This window comes from Maniola jurtina, chromosome W (genome assembly GCF_905333055.1).
Source record: "Maniola jurtina chromosome W, ilManJurt1.1, whole genome shotgun sequence".
Lineage (NCBI taxonomy): Eukaryota > Metazoa > Arthropoda > Insecta > Lepidoptera > Nymphalidae > Maniola > Maniola jurtina.
In genome coordinates this window covers 5,333,811-5,347,618 of record NC_060057.1, presented here as the reverse complement: position 1 = coordinate 5,347,618, position 13,808 = coordinate 5,333,811, and positions in this window count along the sequence as shown.

Below are 13,808 nucleotides of genomic sequence, written 5' to 3'. Positions count from 1 at the left end.
ATCTAGAACTGAGAGTTGTGATTCGTCATCTACGAATCGCTCCTATTTCGAGTAATTTGTTTAATGGTTTTTGAAAACCTAAAGACTTGTGAGGTGATTTTGGGCAACAATCACTGGGATTGCTATTTTGGATAGGCGTGCTTATAAAAGGAATAATGTAGCCTTCGATCCATTATAAAACAATTAGATCACTTGTAATAAATACATGATCATTCATGTGAGAAAGGACGTAAACGTCATGCGTACGATACCTCGTGTAGCACTAGCGGCGGCTGTGAGCGCATGCGGCGCGGCGGCGACGGCGGCGGCGAGCGCTCGGGTGCCGCGGCGCGGAGGGGCCGGCTGCTCTGCTGCTGGCGCGGAACTAGCCGACTCTTCCCTATATCTTGTTTGATTTTTCCGACACATTATCGCCGAATATATATTTGTTAGTATTTAAGTTTTCAAGGGTGTCTATAGAAGACACCACGAATTTTTTCCTGCTTCGTTGTGGTGCATATCACATAAGATTCGGCAGGCGTCGTTCGCTATTGCTCTTGGTTTAAACCTTCGTATATTATGATTTCTAGTGCTGGAGTTAAGGCAGTTAAGGTGTTACCGAGTTGTTTGTGCAATTACATAATTACATTTTACAAAGGGTTCCGTTAGGACTGCTTTTAACCTCTCAATTCAAAATTGGAGGTAAAATTTTATCAATTTTCGAGTGACATAATTTCAGTAACCGGGTTTGACTTCTACTTCACGTGCAACCAGCACGTGAAGTAGAGAAGCATCGTCGCTATATTCATCATGAATATTTGAATGAATGAAAACAAAATTGAAATAGCCCTCAATTTAGCTATTCGCTATTTTATTTTTGTTTTGACGGTAAGAGCCCAGAATTTGGCAATTACGCATCAATGTGGTAAGCTTGATGGTTAAAAACCAGGTATTCATCATGAATATTTGAAAGAATGAATATTCAAATTTAAATCAAATTCAAAACATTTTTATTCAATTAGACTTTTACAAGTTCTTTTGAATCGTCGAAAGCATCTACCACTGGTTAAAATAAAATTGAAATAGCCCACAATTTAGCTATTCGCTATTTATTTTTGTTTTGATGGTAAGAGCCCAGAATTTGGCAAATACGCATCACTGTGGTAAGCTTGATGGATAAAATCCCTGTATTCATCATGAATATTTGAAAGAATGAAAATAAAATTGAAATAGCCCACAATTTAGCTATTCGCTATTTATTTTTGTTTTGATGGTAAGAGCCCAGAATTTGGCAAATACGCATCACTGTGGTAAGCTTGATGGATAAAATCCCTGTATTCATCATGAATATTTGAAAGAATGAAAATAAAATTGAAATAGCCCACAATTTAGCTATTCGCTATTTATTTTTGTTTTGATGGTAAGAGCCCAGAATTTGGCAAATACGCATCACTGTGGTAAACTTGATGGATAAGATCCCTGTATTCATCATGAATATTTGAAAGAATAAAATTGAAATAGCCCACAATTTAGCTATTTGCTATTTATTTTTGTTTTGACGGTAAAAGCCTAGAATTTGGCAATTACGCATCAATGTGATAATTATCCATCAAATAAACTGCAGCTATATATCATGAATATTTGAAAGAATAAAAATTCTTTAAATTAAATCTCAAAATATTTCTAGTCAATTAGACTTTTAAAAGTTCTTTTAAATCGCCAAAAGCATCTACCACTGGTTAAAATAAAATTGAATAGCCCACAATTTAGCTATTCGCTATTTATTTTTGTTTTGACGGTAAGAGCCCAGAATTTGGCAATTACGCATCAATGTGGTAAGCTTGATGAATAAACTCCAGCTATTCATCATGAATATTTGAAAGAATGAAAATTCAAATTTAAATTAAAACTCAAATATTTCTATTCAATTAGACTTTAAAAAGATTCTTTTGAATCGTCAAAAGCATCTACCACTGGTTAAAATAAAATTGAAATAGCCCACAATATAGCTATTCGCTATTTATTTTTGTTTGACGGTAAGAGCCCAGAATTTGGCAAATACGCATCATTGTGGTAAGCTTGATGTATACAATCTAGGTATTTATTATGAATATTTGAAAGAACGAAGTCTTCTTTAAAGTTATATTTTTGTATTGGTTTAATTTTAATAAAATGGATTCTACTTACGATTTGTGTTCTCGTTTTCTCTGGCGTTTTTCATTTAGCCTCCTTATTTTTCTCCTAATTCTTTCCTCTGGGTCCTCATTTTTCCTCTTCTTCCCCATGTTCAGAACGATGATTTTAATAATATTTCGCGCGGGTTTCTGTGACGTGCGTAGGCTTCGGCACGGAAACACGTAATGACAAGCCGGTCGTGAAGTGGTCCGAGCTGTGGTGGGAGGGCGCTAGTGGGGGATTGGATGCGGGTAGGCAGTGTTGCCAATTTCAAAGTCAAAAAAGATCTAAAAATCCGTGCTAGGCTGATGCGTGGGACGCGTTCTACAATATGTAAACCAAATCGCAAAGAAAGAAGCTGCGAAGCATAATGATGCGTTAGTTCCTAAATTAGCAAGTAAAAATAAATTCTGCAAAATAAGCAAATGAAACTTCTATCTCATTTTGCAAGTCAACAAGGTATTATGTTTAAATTTATATCAGCGTACGCTCCTCTTTGAGTTTGTCTGGGATGCCTGGGCATGAACTCCGCTAAAACGCGGTACATAAATACTATCGGGAACTTATTCATTTGTTTATCAGTCAATCATTTATTGCTTGAGCAAATTTCAACTTTGTTTGCACAAGTGGAAGCAATTCTTAATAGCCGACCTTTGTGTTCCTTTCATCCTGGCCTAATAACCTACTGTCCCTCACTCCTGGACACTTCATCATATGAAGGCCCTTGGCTGTATTACCTTCGTCAGCATCTGAAGACTGTACCGACAATCAGCGAATACGTTATGAACGCATTAAGAGCATAAAGCAGCATTGTTGCAACGATGGTAGAAGGGCACCTTCCTGAACAAAGGACAAAATAACGAAACGAAATTACTGCGCGTCTCAGCGAAGGCGTTATGGAGCTTTTATCTGAAGACGGCGCACCCCCATTGTGTTGGCGCTTAAGACGAGTTGTACAGCTTTTCCCTGGACCAGATGGAGTGTCAAGAGTCGCAGACATCCATACGACCAAAGGCCGTGTGCGTCGGTCGTTCACTCGTCTTTGCCCACTACCTACAGCGGATGAACCGAAAGGTTGAAGTTGTCATTTCAACGGGGGGGAAGATGTTCCAGCGCAGCGCTTCGTTGTGATTGTGCTAAATTTGTATGGATTCTGCATTGCGTGTAATTTTACGTCAGGCTCTTTAGTGTGATAACACGTCATCACACTAATATTATAAAGGCGAAAGTTTGTGTGTGTGTGTGTGTGTGTGTGTGTGTGTGTGTGTGTGTGTGTGTGTGTGTGTATGTTTGTTACTCCTTCACGCAAAAACTACTGGACGGATTTAGCTGAAATTTAGAATGGAGATAGATTATACCCTGGATTAGCACATAGGCTACTTTTTATCCCGGAAAATCAAAGAGTTCCCACGGGATTTTTAAAAAACCTTCATCCACGCGAACGAAGTCGCGGGCATCAGCTAGTAGTTGTATAAACCCAGTCCGCCATTGTTTACGTACAGGTCGATTAATAAAGCAACTAATATCTAAAGTTAGTGTTATTTGTGCCCCAATGTATACCTAAATATACAATGGAGCTTTATGGTAAGAAAAAAAAAAAAAAATCTAACACTTACCAGGCTGCATGGTCTACGACCTTTGCCTCATATAAATTTTTTCTCACTGGTTTTAAGTTTCACAAGACCAGTAAGCAAAACTCAATGTTACTCACTGGTTTTAGGCAGCAAAGGCGCCCTGTTTGAGCTAGAGAGGTGAAAAAATACAGTTTCTTACTCCAGTGAGCAAAATTGAGTTTTGCTCACTGGTTTTAGGCAGCAAAGGCGCCCTGTTTGAGCTAGAGAGGTGAAAATTATATTATTAACTAGATGATGCCCGCGACTTCGCCCGCGTGGATTTAGGTTTTTTGAAATCCCGTGGGAACTCTTTGATTTTCCGGGATAAAAAGTAGCCTATGTGCTAATCCAGGATATTATCTATCTCCGTTCCAAATTTCAGCCAAATCCGTCCAGTAGTTTTTGCGTGAAGGAGTAACAAACATACACACACACACACACACACACACACACACACACACACATACAAACTTTCGCCTTTATAATATTAGTGTGAAGTGTGATAGTAGTGAAATAAACATAACTTACGCGTAGTTAATGTTATATTCCTTGTACTTTACCACTTTAAAATTTCGTATATTGACATAAGTACATACTAGATTTATTACACAAAAGTTAAATATAAATAGTAATTTAGCCAGTGTCGCTAACACAATATATCTGTAATTAGTTAGTTTAGATAAGTTAGTTAAGCAACATTGTTTTATTTTGTTAAAACTTGTGAGAACTTTTTTTTAATAAATAACAATGTCAACAAATTACAGAAAGATTGATCATTAATTTCTGCCTTACTTTAAGACTTAAGAGCGTTATTTGACATTATTCCGACGACTTTGTCCATGTGGACTACACAAAACCGTAATAGCCCGTCCCCGGGATGCAACGTGTTTCTGTACCACGTAAAAACATTTAAAGTCCTCGAGGTTAACGACAAAGTCTTTACTTGGTACAGTTACCTTCAATATCAATCAATTTATAACCGACAGTTTCTAAATCCCTTCAGTTTTGAATGGTCATGCTCCCTGCAGCATCAGGATTGAGGAGTTGGAATCCAAATTTTTTATAAAACAATGTCGCAAAGTTCCTCTATCGATAAAAAAAAAAATGACCCAAATCGGTTCAGAAATCTCGGAGATTTCGGTGTACATAGGTAGAAAAACAGAACTCCCTTTTTGAAGAGGTGGAACACACAGAATTTGGATGCAAACATACACACATACATACATACCTAGGCGGTCCCATAATGAATTGGCCTAGCTATGAAATAGTCAACAAAATGAGATGAAACCAATTTTATTTTTCTATGTAATCTCCACTAATATAAACACACTTTTAACATCTGAGAACTAACATCTCTAAACCTTCATAACAGTGACTTCAATCTTTGTCTTCAAAATGACTAAAGACGGCCGCCTGCAACTCTTCATCGTTTGAAAATTTCCTTCTTCTTAAGCCCCGCTTTAAATTTGGGAACAAATAATAGTCCGATGGGGCCAGGCCTGGACTATACGGTGGATGTTCCAGTACCGTGAACCCGCATTCACAAACTGCAGCCTTCGGAACACCGGCAGTGTGAACGGGTGCGTTGTCGTGGAGCAACAGGACGCTTTAAGACAACTTGCCTCCGCGCTTCTCCTTAATCGTGTCTCGCAGTTTATATAGTAATGAAGCATAATATTCGCCGTTTACGATTGTATTACGTTTTTTAAATTCTACCATCAAAATCCCTTGAGAATCCCAATAGATTGTACACAAGACATTTTTGGTGGATTTTTGCACCTTTGCCTTTCTAGATGGCTTTTCACCCTTGTAACACCATTCCATTGACTCGCGCTTGCTTTCTGGATCATGATATAAGACCATAGTTTCATCACCAGTAAGTAGCCGCTCGATTACATTCTTTGGGTTTTCGTCCCAAACACCTAAAAACTCGGTTGCACAGCGCATTCGCTCCTGTCTTTGGACAGCTGAAAGAAGTTTCGGAACTCATCTTGCACTAACTTTTATCATACGAAGATGGTCATGGACTGCACGATGGATGGTACTTTTAGAGAGCCTAAGTCTAGCTGCAATTACTCTAATCTTCAAACGGCGGTCACTTAAAACCTCCTCTTCGATTACAGCAATAGTTTCAGGAGAGAACACTTTCACCGGTCGACCGTCATGGCCGAAGTCTTCGACCGTTTCTCTCCCGAAGCGAAACTCTTTCACCCAGTTTCTTACTGTGCTATACGAGGGGAAAGACTCCTTGTACACATCATCTAATCGTTCTTTTATTTAGGCGGGAGATAAGTCTTCATTAAACAGAAACTTGTGACGCTTCGATATTCGGTTTTCGACATTTCCAAAAAACACGCGAATCTTGATGTTCAAACCACTGCTGAGCTGAGACTACGCTTTTCATGTCGATGCATGTTAGTATATAAAGTAACACGATAAACGTACTGTCCGATATAACATAACATGTATCGATATGTTGCTTAGAACTATATCAGGCCAATTCATTTTGGGACCGCCCACGTACATACATAGACTGCAAAAATCATAACTCTTCCTTTCGACTTTGCCGCAGTCGGGTAAAAAGGAGGAGGTTCTTAATTCAACTGTATGTTTTTTATATTATACAGATTTTTCATTATATGGATGAAATGAAAATAATCATTGTAATAAATTTTAATAATATAATTCATTAAAAAAATGTTTTTTACGTACTTATTACACAATAGGTATACCTACAGTAACATAACAATAATAATAGGTATGTTATATACGCTTATAATATATTTTATAACACGCATAAGAGTTACAATACTCAGAAGACTCAGCAAGTAAGTAAAGTAGGTACCTACTCGGTCTTAAATCCTTTTTTTCGTTTCAATTTTTAGGGTTCCGTACCTCAAAAGGAAAAACGGAACCCTTATAGGATCACTTTGTTGTCTGTCTGTCTGTTTGTATGTCTGTCTGTCCGTCCGTCCGTCGTGTCTGTCAAGAAACCTATAGGCTACTTCCTGTTGACCTAGAATCATAAAATTTGGCAGGTAGGTAGGTATTATAGCACAAGTACAGGAATAAATCTGAAAACCGCGAATTTGTGGTTACATCATTTAAAAAAAATGTGTTTCAATTTTCAAAATAAGATAAGTATCATATAAAAGGGCTTTACCTTTTAAAACAGATATTTATTTATTTTTATGTATAATAGTTTTTGATTTATCGTGCAAAATGTTAGAAAAATACTGAGCACGGAACCCTCAGTGCGCGAATCTGACTCGCACTTGGCCGGTTTTTTTTTACCTAACTAAACTGTTGTGAAGTTTCTTTGGCTCCTACGCGTTAGCAACAGAGTCACAGATAGCAGAGTAAACTTTATACTTACCGTTGGTTTGGTTGGTTGGTATAGTATGACGCATAATGATTAATGACTTATAATAAGAATTCAAACAGTTTGTAAATTAAATGTTTTTCAACCATAAGTTATCCGACTGATAGTGATTATTATTTTTACATGAGAGGCGAGAAGAAATAAGAATTTGAAATCTGTCGGTTGACCCATTAACAATTTGTTGCCGCGTTTTTGCCTATGAAAATACATCTTCACTTATTATCGAGCAGGATCGCAATCCAGTGCCAATTTAAAATTATTTAGTAAAAATGGTTAAAATTGTGAAATATAAATGGTATATTTATTTACCTCAACCTTTATGAGATCTTTATTCTGTGTTGAAATCTTTGCTTGAATTTGGCGGGCTTCTTCCGCAAGCTTTCTTTGAGTTAATATTTTTTGTATTTTGTTGGAAATTTCCATTTTTAATTTGAATAAAGAAATAATAATAATAAAAATGAAGATTTTTTTGAGTTTTAAAGATTTTTAAACTTTAGATTCTGTTAACGTTATCTAACTGTGCAACAAAGTATTCACAAAAAAATATGGCGGCTGAAGACTGCAATTTTGTACTTTCGGCGGCAATTTTTTTTTTCTAAATTCAGGCAAAGATTTATTTATTTTCAGCCAGCCAAGTAGCGAGACTTGGAGACAACCAGAGCCAACTGCCAAGTTTTTCTGGTCGGTGGAGCCAACTGGCAAGAATATTTATAAGGGGAGAGCCAGCGCGTGCCAGGCCTTCGTTATAATAACAGAAATTTATATAAAAGGAGGAACGATCAGCAACTATGAAATTAGAATCAAAGATTATGTAACAACAAGGTAACCACTATCATGGTGGCTTTGCAAGATAACAGGTACCTAATAAAAAATATCTGTCAAAGTATAAAGTAATGCTAATTGGTGCTAATCTGGCACTACAATAAGCCACCAAACAAGAAAAGGAGAAGAAAATTCTATTTTTTTTTTAAATTTTCCTCAAAATAGTGTTAGAAACATTTAGATACCACGTCATGTATTGCCACTTGCCAGACACTTGAGTCGTGGCAGCCCATTGGCAACCTCCTGCCAGACACCCTTAAAGTTTAAAAGTTTAAAGGTGTCTGGCAGGGATTGACACTTGACACAATTAAGTTTTTGTTTATAACTAATAAATTTTAATAAAGGTTCAGATTAATATGATTGTAGATTCTATGAAGATACATTGTAATTTATAAAACAAAATAGAACTGTATTCTTGGGAAAAAATTGCAGTCATTTATTTATCTATACTAATAAATAAAATTGGAGTGTCTGTCTGTAATTTCGAAATAACTACCTCATATTAAGCTCATATGGTTATTTGAACGATACCAACACTGAATCACACGTTTTTAAAATTATTGTCTGTCTGTCTGTCTGTCTGTCTGTCTGTCTGTCTGTCTGTCTGTCTGTCTGTCTGTCTGTTTGAAAAGGCTAATCTTTGGAACAGCTGAACCGATTTTGACGGGATTTTCACAGACAAGTAGAGGATTGACCAGGGTGTAACATAGGCTACTTTTTTAACCGACTTTCAAAAAGGGAGTTGTGTTTTTCTACCTATGTACACCGAAATCTCCGAGATTTCTGAACCGATTTGCGTCATTTCTTTTTTAATCGATAGAGGAACTTTGCGACATTGTTTCATAAAAAATTTGGAGTCCAACTCCTCAATCCTGATGCTGCAGGGGATCTGACCAATCCACGCGGGCGAAGCTGCGGGCATCAGCTAGTTATTAATATTTACATTGTAAAATTTTGTATTCACAATTATGGTTACTTTGTCATAACCATCGATGGTCATAACACAAGAGTTTATTTAAAAACATCTTCTCAGCTCTTCTTTTGTTGCAAATGTTGTGGGAAATGGAATGGTCAATAGTAATTTAGTAACCGTTAGGAACACCTACATTAATTAAATGGATTTGGATTAAAAAAGTTTAATGGATTATGGAACCCTACAAACCATAACCATAATTGATAAATAGAGGTAACCTCTGTTACCTCTATATCAATCTTAGCCGTACGGTAATATTATGTCTATAATATTACCGTGACTGTAGTGATTAAATACAGACAGGCTCAAAAAAGCTAGACATCAGAGCCGTGAAGTCAATAGAAAAAGTTGGACTTCGTCTGTGTTGGCCATGGTGTTGGCGTTTCCTGGCGCGCGTGCTATGCTTTTTTGGAGTGGTTTTTTTTAAAGTGGCCGGTTTTTATGTTTCACTGGTGTTTTTGGGTGGTGGAATTCCCTAAATTGTAAATAACTACAAACTAGACATTGGCTAATCTGTGTAATGCCAGACGAGAGAGAAAAAAAAATATAGAAAAAAAGAAAAATAAAACCGACTTCAAAAACCAAAAACACTAAAAAGTAGAAAATATTTTTTGTTTAGCTACACGTTAATGTACCTAGGTATGAAGTCGAGCGAGCATATTAAAATAAAATTAGAAATCCAAGAGTGAAACTCGCCCGACTTCATACCTAGGTACATTAACGTGTAGCTAAACAAAAATTATTTTCTACTTTTTAGTGTTTTTGATGTTTGAAGTCGGTTTTATTTTTCTTTTGAAATTTTTTATTTCACAATTTTTAGTGGCCCCACTGTACTATAATATGCTATGCCCAGTTAAAACCCTACTGTTTACTAAGCTATTACACTGATCGCGAGCAATTTGCTCTTATCCATTGAGGAGTTCTGTTCTCCATCTCTGAAGATATTCATCAGATCTTCACCAAATTTATATGGGACCACCTGCACAGTATACCCTTTCAAACAAAAAAAAAATCCAAATTGGTCCAGGGGTCTTTGAGTAATCGGGGAACATACATAAAAAATAAAAGAACCCGACGAATTGAGAACATCCTCCTTTTTTGGAAGTCGGTTAAGAAATCTGTGCCCTGTGGCAGTCTATGCAGTAAAGTAAAAGTAGACAGTAGGTAAGTTTTTTTTTCTCTTGTCTAGCTTTACAAAGATTAGCCAATGTCAAGTTTGTAGTTATTTAAGTTAGGGAAACTATATAAGTATGGACTTCATCTGAGCCGGCCCTCGCCGACATACGCGCGGCGCCCCTTTAGAGCGCTTCCCAGTCAGTTCCAGCATGGTTCCAGCACCAAAAAATACCAGTGAAACACAAAAAATCAGCCACTTTTAACAAAAAAAAAAAACACTCCAAAAAGGCACAACACGCGCGCCAGCAAACGCTAACACAGAAGTCCTGTAGGTAAGTTTGCAGTCATAGATTTTTTTTTTTTTACAATGATTAGCCAATGTCAAGTTTGTAGTTATTTGTAACAAGTGAGCTAAACTATACAAGTATGTGTTAGAAGTAAAATTTAAATTTGAAGTCTAATGTTGCCCGTACTCACTGAAATAGTACTGTGTCTGATATGGTGTCTATGACCGCTCTCTCTCTTCTCTCTTGTCGGTGATCTCGGAAGCATATCAAGTCGTTGTAAATTATAAAATATTAATTTAATTATTAAATCAGTGATATAAAGTCGTAGTGCACATTTTATTACTCGCTTAAAATCAATAGGTTAAGGGCCCGGAAGCCCGATTAAATAAAAGTTGTACGTACATTGTCAAAACAACCTCGCGACAACGTGCGCCGCATTTCGCACTAAAATAATTTTTCACAAAAATGTCATCGGCGAATCCACTTACATTAATAGAAAAACTCACAGGAAGAGATAATTATAATACCTGGAGATTTGCAGTGCAAACATATCTGCAACATGAAGATTTGTGGTGTTGCATAGAGTACGGTGACAATGACCACGTGGATCCGAAGCTGGACATTAAAGCAAAATCAAAGATTATTTTATTAGTTGATCCTATTAATTACGTACACATTCAAGAAGCGAATACAGCCAAAGAAGTCTGGGATAACTTATCACGTGCCTTTGACGACTCCGGGCTGACACGCCGAGTAGGTCTGCTGCGTGACTTGTGCACTACGACACTTGACCGATGCCAAAACGTAGAGGAATACGTTAGTAAGATCATCACGACAGCTCATAAGCTAAGAAAAGGCTTCAAAGTGGATAATGAGTGGTTGGGAACATTGCTACTCTCCGGTCTGCCTGATTCCTACAAGCTTATGATAATAGCAATTGAGAGCTCAGGTATGCAAATATCGGCAGACTCCGTAAAGTCTAAACTTTTGCAAGATGTCAGAGATGCTCAGAGGTTAGCAATGACAAAAGTTTATTCAAAGATGTCCTGTATATGCCGGAACTTGCTACAAATATACTATCAGTAAGTCAAATCATAGTGGTGGCCAAGTAATATATAATAATTTGCTGTTTTATTATTTCTGTGTGTTATTGTGAATAACTAAAATAAGAGAGTGGTAACAGCCAGCTTAAACAACAATATGTACCGGCAGAATACCTCTAAGAGCTATGCATACATATCCGATGTTGACAAACAAGATATTTACCTGTGGCAGCAGCAAGCTTAATCAACAACATGTACTGGCAGAATATCTCTAAGGACTATCCATACATGTCCGAAGTTGACAAGCAAGATACTTACCTGTGGCAGCAGCAAGGTTAATCAACAACATGTACTGGCAGAATATCTCTAAGGACTATGCATACATGTCCGAAGTTGACAAGCAAGATACTTACCTGTGGCAGCAGCAAGGTTAATCAACAACATGTACTGGCAGAATATCTCTAAGGACTATGCATACATGTCCGAAGTTGACAAGCAAGATACTTACCTGTGGCAGCAGCAAGGTTAATCAACAACATGTACTGGCAGAATATCTCTAAGGACTATGCATACATGTCCGAAGTTGACAAGCAAGATACTTACCTGTGGCAGCAGCAAGGTTAATCAACAACATGTACTGGCAGAATATCTCTAAGGACTATGCATACATGTCCGAAGTTGACAAGCAAGATACTTACCTGTGGCAGCAGCAAGGTTAATCAACAACATGTACTGGCAGAATATCTCTAAGGACTATGCATACATGTCCGAAGTTGACAAGCAAGATACTTACCTGTGGCAGCAGCAAGGTTAATCAACAACATGTACTGGCAGAATATCTCTAAGGACTATGCATACATGTCCGAAGTTGACAAGCAAGATACTTACCTGTGGCAGCAGCAAGGTTAATCAACAACATGTACTGGCAGAATATCTCTAAGGACTATGCATACATGTCCGAAGTTGACAAGCAAGATACTTACCTGTGGCAGCAGCAAGGTTAATCAACAACATGTACTGGCAGAATATCTCTAAGGACTATGCATACATGTCCGAAGTTGACAAGCAAGATACTTACCTGTGGCAGCAGCAAGGTTAATCAACAACATGTACTGGCAGAATATCTCTAAGGACTATGCATACATGTCCGAAGTTGACAAGCAAGATACTTACCTGTGGCAGCAGCAAGGTTAATCAACAACATGTACTGGCAGAATATCTCTAAGGACTATGCATACATGTCCGAAGTTGACAAGCAAGATACTTACCTGTGGCAGCAGCAAGGTTAATCAACAACATGTACTGGCAGAATATCTCTAAGGACTATGCATACATGTCCGAAGTTGACAAGCAAGATACTTACCTGTGGCAGCAGCAAGGTTAATCAACAACATGTACTGGCAGAATATCTCTAAGGACTATGCATACATGTCCGAAGTTGACAAGCAAGATACTTACCTGTGGCAGCAGCAAGGTTAATCAACAACATGTACTGGCAGAATATCTCTAAGGACTATGCATACATGTCCGAAGTTGACAAGCAAGATACTTACCTGTGGCAGCAGCAAGGTTAATCAACAACATGTACTGGCAGAATATCTCTAAGGACTATGCATACATGTCCGAAGTTGACAAGCAAGATACTTACCTGTGGCAGCAGCAAGGTTAATCAACAACATGTACTGGCAGAATATCTCTAAGGACTATGCATACATGTCCGAAGTTGACAAGCAAGATACTTACCTGTGGCAGCAGCAAGGTTAATCAACAACATGTACTGGCAGAATATCTCTAAGGACTATGCATACATGTCCGAAGTTGACAAGCAAGATACTTACCTGTGGCAGCAGCAAGGTTAATCAACAACATGTACTGGCAGAATATCTCTAAGGACTATGCATACATGTCCGAAGTTGACAAGCAAGATACTTACCTGTGGCAGCAGCAAGGTTAATCAACAACATGTACTGGCAGAATATCTCTAAGGACTATGCATACATGTCCGAAGTTGACAAGCAAGATACTTACCTGTGGCAGCAGCAAGGTTAATCAACAACATGTACTGGCAGAATATCTCTAAGGACTATGCATACATGTCCGAAGTTGACAAGCAAGATACTTACCTGTGGCAGCAGCAAGGTTAATCAACAACATGTACTGGCAGAATATCTCTAAGGACTATGCATACATGTCCGAAGTTGACAAGCAAGATACTTACCTGTGGCAGCAGCAAGGTTAATCAACAACATGTACTGGCAGAATATCTCTAAGGACTATGCATACATGTCCGAAGTTGACAAGCAAGATACTTACCTGTGGCAGCAGCAAGGTTAATCAACAACATGTACTGGCAGAATATCTCTAAGGACTATGCATACATGTCCGAAGTTGACAAGCAAGATACTTACCTGTGGCAGC